The 10,445-nt window shown below is 41.6% G+C and overlaps 1 long non-coding RNA gene across 1 annotated transcript; it reads left to right on the forward strand.

Annotated features, from left to right (window-relative positions):
• Positions 1 to 1,796: 1,796 nt before the first annotated feature.
• On the forward strand, positions 1,797 to 10,000 carry LOC117092179. Its single transcript, XR_004440661.1, has 3 exons — positions 1,797 to 2,002; positions 2,657 to 3,443; positions 8,349 to 10,000. It is a non-coding gene; the product is annotated as an uncharacterized LOC117092179 (long non-coding RNA).
• The last annotated feature ends 445 nt before the right edge of the window (positions 10,001 to 10,445 follow it).

Genomic DNA, 10,445 nt, shown 5'->3' on the forward strand with positions numbered 1-10,445 from the left:
AAATGTACTTGTTGTTCTGGTTCAGTAATATCTTTTTTTTAGCACTATCTGAGACCAGTTTTTCCAAACCAACCTGTGGTCAGTAGAATGAAAACCCTTACATATAACGTCAATTGATTTTCAGTAACGGTGCCAAGACCATCAATGGGGAACGGACAGTATCTTCAACAAATGGTTCTGAGAAAACTGGATATCTACATGCTAAAGAACCAGCTGGGCCCTTACCTTATCTTACCCTACCTTGTACTATATGTACAAATCAACTCAAAATGGAATAAAGAGATAAAACTATAAAGCTCCTAGAAGAAAACATAGGGCAAGAGCTTTATAATATTGCGTTTGTCAATGATTTCTTGGATATGACACCAAAAGCACAAGCAACAAAAGAAAAAATAGATAAACTGAACTTGATTGAAACTGAAAACTTTGTGCCCTAAAGGACTCTACCAAGAGAGCGAAAAGGCAACCCAAATGGGAGAAAGTATTTGCAAATCATGTATCTGGTAAGGAATTAATATCTAGAATGTATAAAGAGGTCGTGTAATTAAAAAAAAAAAATGAGCAGCCCAATTCCAACCTAGTCAAAGGCTCTGAATAGATATTTCTCCAAAGAAGATATACAAATGGCTACTAAGTACCAAAAGATGTGCGATGTCACTAGCCACTAGGGACATGCAAATCAAAACCACAACAAGATACAATTTCACACTTATTACGATTACCATTATCAACAAACAAAAAATTAAAAAAAACATGTTGGTAAGGATATAAAGACATTGGAAGCTTTGTACATTTCTGATGGGAAGGTAAAATGGTGCAGTCACTGTGAAAACACTTTGCTAGTTCCTCAAAAAAATTAAACATAGAATTACTATATGATCCAGCAATTTCACTCGTAGGTATATATCCAAAATAACTGAAGAGAGAGAATCAAACAGACACCAATATTCATAGCAGTATTATTCACCATAGCCAAAATGTGGAAACAACTCAGATGTCCACCAACAGATGACTGGATAAACAGAATATGGTATATACATAGAATGGAATATTATTGAAGCCCAAAAAGGAATAAAGTTCTGACACATGCTATAACATGAATGAACCATAAACATCATTCTAAGTGAAATAAGCCAGATATAAAAGGACAAATATTATATGAATCTAGTTACACGAGGTATCTAGAACGAGGAAATCCATATAGACAAAAAGTAGAACAGAGGTTACCAGGGGCTGGAGGGAGGAAGGAATGGGGGTTAATGTTCAATAGGGGCAGAGTTTCTGTTTGGGGTGATTAAAAGTTCTGGAGATGGGCCGGGCGCGGTGGCTCAAGCCTGTAATCCCAGCACTTTGGGAGGCCGAGACGGGTGGATCACGAGGTCAGGAGATCGAGACCATCCTGGCTAACACAGTGAAACCCCGTCTCTACTAAAAAATACAAAAAAAAACTAGCCGGGCGAGGTGGCGGGCGCCTGTAGTCCCAGCTACTCGGGAGGCTGAGGTAGGAGAATAGCGTGAACCTGGGAGGCGGAGCTTACAGTGAGCTGAGATCCAGCCACTGCACTCCAGCCTGGGTGACAGAGGGAGACTCCATCTCAAAAAAAAAAAAAAAAAAAAAAGTTCTGGAGATGGATGACCATGATGTTTGCACAAAAATGTAAATATACTCAATGTCACTGAATTGTACACTTAAAAGTTTTTAAAATGGTAAATATTATATATATATATAACAAGCTCAGGGAGGAAAGGCAGAATTCATAGAAAAGAGCCAGCACCTGAATTTTCCAGTGCCCCCCGCAGCCCTTACTCATGCTCATCAATCTAAGGTTTTCTGCAATCAATTTTCTTCTTTCCCCCTTTCAAATGCTTTTCATGATGGCAAATAAGGATGTCAAGCTTCATCACTTTTCATCTCTGGATAAATGAGATGTAACCCCAGCTGCCGTCCCTGTTCAGATCTGTACAATAAAGAGCAAAGCATAAAACCAAGTCAAGGCTTTGAGTAAGTCTGGGGAAATAAAAGACACCAGTCCTTAGGGGCTGGAGGAGGGGAAACAACCGAGAAAGAGGAGCGAGGAGGGAAGCAAGAAGCCGTGCAGATGATGAAAGTGTTTTATAACTTGATGTGAAATGTCCAGATGGTGGTAGTTACATGTATGTTTACTTTAGGATTATTTATGATAACATACACTTGTATGTAATATTTTGAATGTGTCCTAGAGCTTGCCAAAAAAATCGCCTTTAAAATGTATAATTAACAAGACTGTTGACAAACTGAGGTAATAAACGAGGAAGACAAAGTCATTGAGGAAGTTCCCAATCTTCCTGTCTGGATGACTTTTCTCTCTCTCAAGCCTGCTGCCTATTAACTTGCTCTTAGCAGTTAGTTCTTCACAAAGCAAACGACATCAGTTCAAAGTGTTAGTCTTTACCTTCCACTCAGTCTAACTCATCTCAATGCAGTCAGTCCCTAGGGAAGGATGAACCCTAAACTAAGAGTCAAAATATTACTCAAGTGATAGACTTAAATTTCCTACTCTCATGACTGATGGAGCAGAAGATCTCACAATACTTTGTAATAAAAGCAAAAAGTGTAAATCTTCAAAAAACAAAAAAAAAAGTACTCCAATAATGGCCTTTTCCCTTTGCCTTACAGGGGAGTGACCTACAAAATGTATAATGTGAAACAATGCAAATGTGAAAGGTGCAAAATCCCCATGAAAGAGCTGGATGCTGACAGATGCACCAGTAATAATTCCCATCTTCCAACACAGGAGCACAGCTTCCATTTTCCATGACAGAACAACAGTCAGAGCAGCTGTAAGGCAGGGTGACATCCCAGACTTCCACCAACAATGGGATGAGATTCGACATCTGGAATCACAACCACAACAGACCTAAGAGACCCACCAGCTTGATGACAAGCTTCTTCTTTCAAAGAAGGGTATCAGTCTGGGGGACCTAGTACTGCAAGCTATGACAAATTAAGTGTGGCATCCCTCACTTGCCTGATGGAACTCAGTGATATTTTTTAATTAACAAGAGTTATTTTTATGTAAGCTTCTCTCTTTCCTCCACTGTGTGTGCTCGGGGGCTGATGGTGAGGAAAAAGAAAACAGTTGTGTGGGAAGCATCAAGAAAAGGCAGGGCATGCAATCTTAGAGATCAGTGACATGTAAGAAAAACAGTGAGGAGAAAAACATTTCTACTAAATTTTTCCATTTGTTTACCTTCCTTGTCACACAGACTTCCAAGAGTTAGAAGTCTAGGATTTGATCTCCAAATCTTCCTGGCAGATTACTCATCTTCATTTCATTCATATAGTCCAGGGGTTTGTAGGAAAGAAGATGCCAGTTCTTTCCCAATCATAACTGAGGTATCAAGAGATATTCTTTTGAAATGTAACAAAGCAGATCTAAAGTTCATCTAAAAAAAATAAACAGGTAAGTATACTGACAAATATTTTGGCAAAATAAAAGTAATGAGGAGATACTAGCATTAACCGCATCAGGCATTAAAATATATTGTAAAGTTATAATATGTAAAACAGCTTGGGGCTGGCACTGAAACTGACAGTTCAATTGAAGAGAATAGACAAGCTAGAAGTAAATCTTGATGTATGCAAGAATTTAATAAATTTGAAAGATGGTAAGGAAAGATAGGATTGCTCAAAAATGGTTTTGGTGCAATTGATTAACTTTTCATAAACTGGGTCAGTGCTTACTAGACACTGCTCTAAGACACTCACCCATGCCAAGTGTCCCCCAGCTCTCTGAGTTTCCCAGCTATATGATAGCAGAGCTCAGGAGGCTCTGGTCCTCTCCATCCTGGTCTCCCACCATTGTCTCTGCAGCCCCCAATCTTCCTGAGATCACAGCTCCCATGGGCACCATTACCCTCTACTGCCAGCATCACTCTTGGGCAAGGAAAACTCCACCCTCCCACGAGCTTCTTAGGTCAAAGTGTGGTCACAGGACTCCATAACTCCCATAGAACACCTGAGATCAGGACATCGGCAAGTATTTGGGATGTCTTTATTATAGTCCGTGGTCGCCAGAGGTTAGTGGGGAGGGAGGGATGAATAAGCAGAGCATAGAGGAATTTTAGGGCAGTGAAACTACCCTGTATGATACTATAATTGTGGTTATATGACATTTTATATAGTCCAAACCCATAGACTATATTGTTAAAGAAGAAATTATTCTGACACTTGTTAAAACAATAATGAAGATTTTATTCAGGACTATTGTGATAGGTGTTGAGACTTACTACAACAGGCGAGAGAATTCAGGCTCAATTCCAATACAACAAAGACAGCTGAGGACTCATAGCCCATGAATAGAATGAGGGAATCAGTGGGTGGAAAATTCCTAAGAGGAGAAATCAAGAGCAGAGGAATTCTTGTTAAACCAACTTAGGGTTCTTGCTAAAGGCAAGCCAGGGTGACCAGATATCAAGAGTAGGGGAAGCAGAATTTGATCATACATCCAGAGTGATCAGATTTCAAAGGCACAGGGATTCTCACTAAACTGACCTAGCAAGATTCTTTTTGATTTTTAGACAGTCTCCCTCTGTCGCTCAGGCAGGAGTGCAGTGGTGTGATCTCAGCTCACTGAAACCTCTGCCTCCCAGGTTCAAGCGATTGTCCTGCCTCAGCCTCCCAATAGCTGGGATTACAGGCATGCACCACCATGCCCGGCTAATTTTTTTGTATTTTAGTAGAGACAGGGTTTCACCATGTGGCAAAGTATGGTTTCAAACTCCTGAGCTCAGGCAATCCTCCCGCCTCAGCCTCCCAAAATGCTGGGATTATAGGCGTGAGCCACCACACCCAGCCACAAGATTCTTACTGAGTGATGCAAGCCCAGCAAGGACAGGACGCAGGCCCAGGTCGAGGCCTAGTCAAGAAGAGGACTCGGAGGAGCATACCTACAGCTTGGTCAAGGATCAGGAGTCTTCGTTAGTGTAACACCGAGAATGAGTTGTAATGTAAACTATGGATTTTGAGTGAGAATGACCTGTCAATGTAGGGTCATCAATTGTAACACATGTTCCACTCTGGTGCAGAATGTCAATAGTGGAGGAGACTCTGCATGGGTGCGGTCAGAATGACAGAACAGAACTCTGTATTTTCTCCTCAATTCTGCTATGGATCTAAAACTTCTCTAAAAATTAAAGTCCATTAAAATTTTTAAAAATTAAATTGGTTTTAAAAAAGGAAATGAAATTGGATCATTCCTGACTATGGCACAGGTAGCAAGACCAGCCCTATGCCTTTCACTAGGCAAGAAGTTTCAAGCCAGATCACTAGCTCTGGTGCCAATCGATTCCCAGAGATTTGATAATCTTTGCCATGCCCAGTAGTAGGAGCGCTGGTTGTTTCATGCATGGGCCCTCTGTTCTATCATCTCCCTCCACTTATCCTCTGTTCTGTTGAAAACACTTTGGATTGGCTACCCAAGAGTTACTCATAACCCCTTCCTGCTTGCTTTAATAAGGGCTATACGGAAGAGATTTGGGGAATGTTTTTAAAGGCCACAGACTAAACTGGCAGACCCCCTTTAGCCTGTTGCCCTTTCTCCATTCATCTTGCCTAGACTGTGGATGTAATGTCCATCTTGTGACTCTGAGGATGAAAGCCACAAGCCAAGGATAGCAGAGTGCAAAGAGAGAAAGAGGCTGGGGTATCGATGACATCGTGAAATCTGGACTGCCTATTTAGGTATGTTTTGCCTGAGACAAATGGATACTTTATTTGTTTAAGCCCTTTATAGTTGGGATTTTGTTACTTTCAGCCAAACATAATGCCAATTGTTATACTTTTCTACTCCCCAAATGGGCAGAAGGGGCAAATCAGCAAACCTACTGCATAAATATCCAAGTGGAATGCTGGGACTCCTAATTTTTTAATGTGGTTTTTAGCGGGGAAGCATTATTTCTCTCCTTGCCAGGTGAAAACTTGTGTTTGCAATGATTCTGTCTTCCTGCTTCCAGGGTTCCGCTTTTATAGATAGGGAGTAGTTTGAGAGGATATTAATTGTGTTAGGACTTATGCTATTTCTACATCATTAACAATTTTAAAATATTTAAGAAGAATGTGGGATATTGCATCTGAAAAAGATTATTGACTACACATGGTTTAGACTGGTGATGGTCTGTGGGTCTAGAAGTAATTTTTTAACATAAAAATCAGTTCACTTCTCTACTCCTCTACCTCTACCCCACTGATATTGGGCTTGGTCAAATGACTTGCTTTGACCAATGGATGTGAGCAGAGGTTTTCAGCATGCTTGCTGGTTTGGCGGCTTTCCCTCTTGTCTTTCTGCTGTCTGCCATTAGCAGAGCATGCTCTGGCAGCTTCCATCTCAGAATGCAGAGGCAGTTGAAGCCATCAGGAACCCAATCTTCAGCTTGAAGCAGAGCCTCCACAATTGACCCACAGAATCATAAGTGAAAAATAAAGTTGGTTCTTGTAAACCATTGAAAATTTGGAATTGCTTGTTATGCAGCGTTAGGCAATAATAGTTGACTAATATACTTCCAATGTCTTTCAGCTCATTCTGAGTAGAAAGTCAAAGTTTTCAGAGTGATTCCAAAGAATCCTCATTCTGGCTCCATTTATCTCTCTGACTTAATCTTCAACTACTTCTTTCCCTTCTTACTCTGCTGCAAATACACCATCCTCCTTGTTCCTCCTCTAACATGCCAGATGTGTTTCTGCCTTGGGACTTTGCACTTGCTGTTTCTCCTGCATAGAACACTTCCTCCAAATTCCTGCATGGCTTATTTGTTAATTTCCCTGTGATTTCCCTTTCTTTAAGAAAGTCATCTCGGTGAGGAGTTATCTAACCATCTGACTGTAAACTGCATTCCCCATTACTCAGTAGCTTCTTCTTTGATTTAGCACTAATCATCATTTATCCATTCTCTTCCCACCACCCCCCTACAGGGCAGGGACTTTATTTTATTCACAGCAGTATTCCCAGGGTCTAGTCAGAGCAGTGTCTGGCACGTGGTAGGTACCTGCTAATTATTCATGAATGAACAAAGGGATAAAGGAAGAAATTAAAAATCTCAACATAAAAATTTATAAACAATTCCTAAATTATTTAATAAAATATTACATTTTTATTTAATAAAAACAATATACAAATGACATTTCATTAAAAATCCATGGTTAGAAAAAGAAATACAGGTGCTCTCATTTGTAATCAAAGGATTAGGAATTAATATTACAGAGAGGTATTCCATCTCCTTTCAAATTGCAAATGTTTTAAAGAATTATAATACTCATGATGGCAATAATTCTCTTTGTCTGGCATGGGTATTCTCACAGACTGTGGGTGGAGATATGTAGAGATTCATTCTCTTGGGAAAGCAATCAAACGCCTTTACATCTTTATACCTTTACATCATTGGTCCACTAATTTCCCTTCTAGTAATCCTTCCCAAAGAAGAAATCAGTGTTGGAGGCAAGAAATTACACACCAAAAAGTTTCTTATAATGTTATTCGTAATAACACAAATTTAGAAAAAAATCTCATCAGTCAATAATAGGAGGATCATGACATGAATCATGGTGTATTTTTAGAAATTTTTTATGTTTTTTACTTTTTTGATTGATACATAATACTTTTACATATTTGTGGGGTACAAAGTATCACATGTACCCCATAAATATGTAAAAGTATTATGTATCAGTTATGCATAGAATGTGTCATGATCAAGTCAGGGTATCTGCGTGTCCATCATCTTCAGTATTTACCACTTCTATGTGCTGGGAACATTTCAAGTCCTCTCTTCTATTTTGAAATATACAACACATTGCACATATACCCCTGAATTTAAAATAAAATTTTACAAAAACAAAAACAAAAATGCAGAGATGTCAGAGGCCTACATGAGGTCACTTTGCAGCATCAAAGCCCATTGTGATCCACTCCTGTTAACAGAGGTAGGGGGAGTAGATGAATGGGTGGGTGGGGAGTGCAAATTACAAAGCTGGGGCATAAAAGTGGGGAAACATAGGACACCCCCAAATGGCCATCTCGTATTTTCTATTTCCCTCCGTGCCAAAAAAGCACATTTTTACCTAGTAAGGGAAGGTGGTATGGAGCAAGCGAATGTGACCGTCAGTCAAGCGAGCTTGATGCATCATTACCTGCTTCCACACCTCCGTGCCCCAACACAATCCCTGACCTTCCTCTGCCCACTGGGGGACCCTGCCTGGCCTGTGTGTGCCACAGTTCCCTTCATTAGCTCCGCCCACCACTAGCTTTCACATAGACACTCCATAAGCAAGTAGCCCGGAGCTGAGCCCAGCCCTCTTCCTCCCCATTTCCAGTAAGTTTTAGGGGGTCATGATCATGGGATGCTGGACCAGGATGGTAAGCATCAGGAAACAGAATCTGGAGAATGCCCAGCTGCTCCCACAGGAAGCATCAGGGAAGAAGAAGAAGAAGGAGAGGTGTGAAGTCTGCCTTCTGCTCTGCTGGAATCCCTTTCATATCTCCTTTGCCTCCAGGCCGTTTTGGTTCCTGGCTATTTCCAGGTGTGACTCACTCAGGATGGTAAGCATCTTCTCTCGTACCCAGAGTAGAGGATGAAGACCTCATCTCAGAGGTTGAAGGGAGCTCCAGAGAGAGGTCTCAAACTTCCAGCATTAACTGCTAAAGAAGCTTCATGTGCTGCTGGAGAACCTGGGAAATGACCAATGATAGGGACTGAGCTCAAATACTCAGGGACAATCTAGTAGCTGAGAAAGTTCCAACTCCAGGGTGATAGAGGACTGCCTGGCAAACCATCATCAAAGCAGAAGACCTGATAGAAACATCACAGGCCATGGTTGATTACTGAAGATCAGTCCTTACACCCTGCCAGAGATTCAGAAGCCAATTTATCATAGTTCTCCCTGGAAATGTTGGCCAACATTCTGAAAAGCGTGGTCAGTAGTAGCAACAGAAATCTGTTCTTGCCAAGCACAATGTCACTGTCCCCAGCCCTTCCCCAACACAACCCAATAGGTGCTTCCCGGCTGCGAACTTGGGAAAGTCACTTGACCTGTCTGAGATTCCACTTCCTAATCTGGCCTGGTGAAGACAAGTAAAACAGTTTATTTCAAGTGTCTAGCAAAGTGCTTGGACCAAAGTAGGCCCTCTGAAATGGTTATGGCTGTGTTGCTAAGGTGATGTTTTAAGTGCTGACGAGTACAAAGATGGGTAACATATTTCCTTCTGTTAAAACCTACAATCTAAAGAGAGAGAACAAGATGAATGCACAATAACTATCATTCAGAACAGGATTATGAGAAGATGTGAATTTCTGTGAAAAATCAGAATGGTGAGGAATATGATCCCAGGTGATTGGCAGGGGGTGGGTGTCTGGATTCAACTGGAGAGGGAGCTAGCAGGGAAGGCTTCCTGGAGGATGAGAGTTCAACAAGGGGCAGGTGTAGGACGTGGGTGGCCGAGTGACTGGGCAGAAGGAGCTACAGAAGTAAGACCCCAGGTCAGGAAGACAAGGGCCTGCTGAGAAACACGAGCTATGAAGTGCAAGTGCAGGAAGAGTTGGGATGAAATTAGAAGGGGGTCTGGGGCCAGACTGTGGAAGGCCCAAGTGCTGGGCTAAGGAGTTTCTACTTAATTCAGTGGTCAACGGGGAGACTGTTGAGCAGGAGAGTTGCTTTCTTTACAGCTGTGCCAGACTAAATTAAACCTAAACAGTACTTTATAGCTGGAAAGGGAAGGCCTAGGAATAGCTCTTGACTCACAAACAGGCATTGGGGAAGGTAATGAGAAACAGCCCTGACTGATCAAAGCAGAGAGGTTAATTAAATTTGTAATTACTGTGAAAGGCCATTAAAAACCCTAGTTCTCTAGAGATAACTGCTGTAGTGGGCCTTCAAAGACGAACGCTTCTCTTAACCTTGAATGGGGGGATGTTTGCTTCTCTGTGGAGGAGATATGATTAAGGTACTTAATAAATGGTAGATAAAGACGCACACGTGTGTGTTCTCTGTAAACCCACTCTCCGTCCCTGCATATATCTGTGTATCTATGTAGGGTGCTCCACAAGAGGGGTCCCCAACCCCTAGGCCACTGACCGTTATGGGTCCATGACCTGTTAGGAACCAGGCTGTACGGCAGGAGTTGAGCAGAGGGCAAGCAAGCAAAGCTTCATCTGTATTTACGGCCGCTTCCCAATGGTCACATTACAGACTGAGCTACCCCTCCTGTCAGATCAGCAGCAGCATTAGATTCTCATAGCAGCACGAACCCTATTGTGAACTGCACATGAAAAGGATCTAGGTTGCGTGCTCCTTATGAGAATCTAATGCCTGATGATCTGTCACTGTCTCCCATCACCCCCAGATCGGACTGTCTAGTTGCAAAAAAAAGAAAACAAGCTCAGAGCTCCCATGGATTCTACATTATAGTGAGTTGTAT

This window comes from Trachypithecus francoisi, unplaced genomic scaffold (assembly GCF_009764315.1).
Source record: "Trachypithecus francoisi isolate TF-2019V2 unplaced genomic scaffold, Tfra_2.0 Contig01440, whole genome shotgun sequence".
NCBI classification, from domain to species: domain Eukaryota; kingdom Metazoa; phylum Chordata; class Mammalia; order Primates; family Cercopithecidae; genus Trachypithecus; species Trachypithecus francoisi.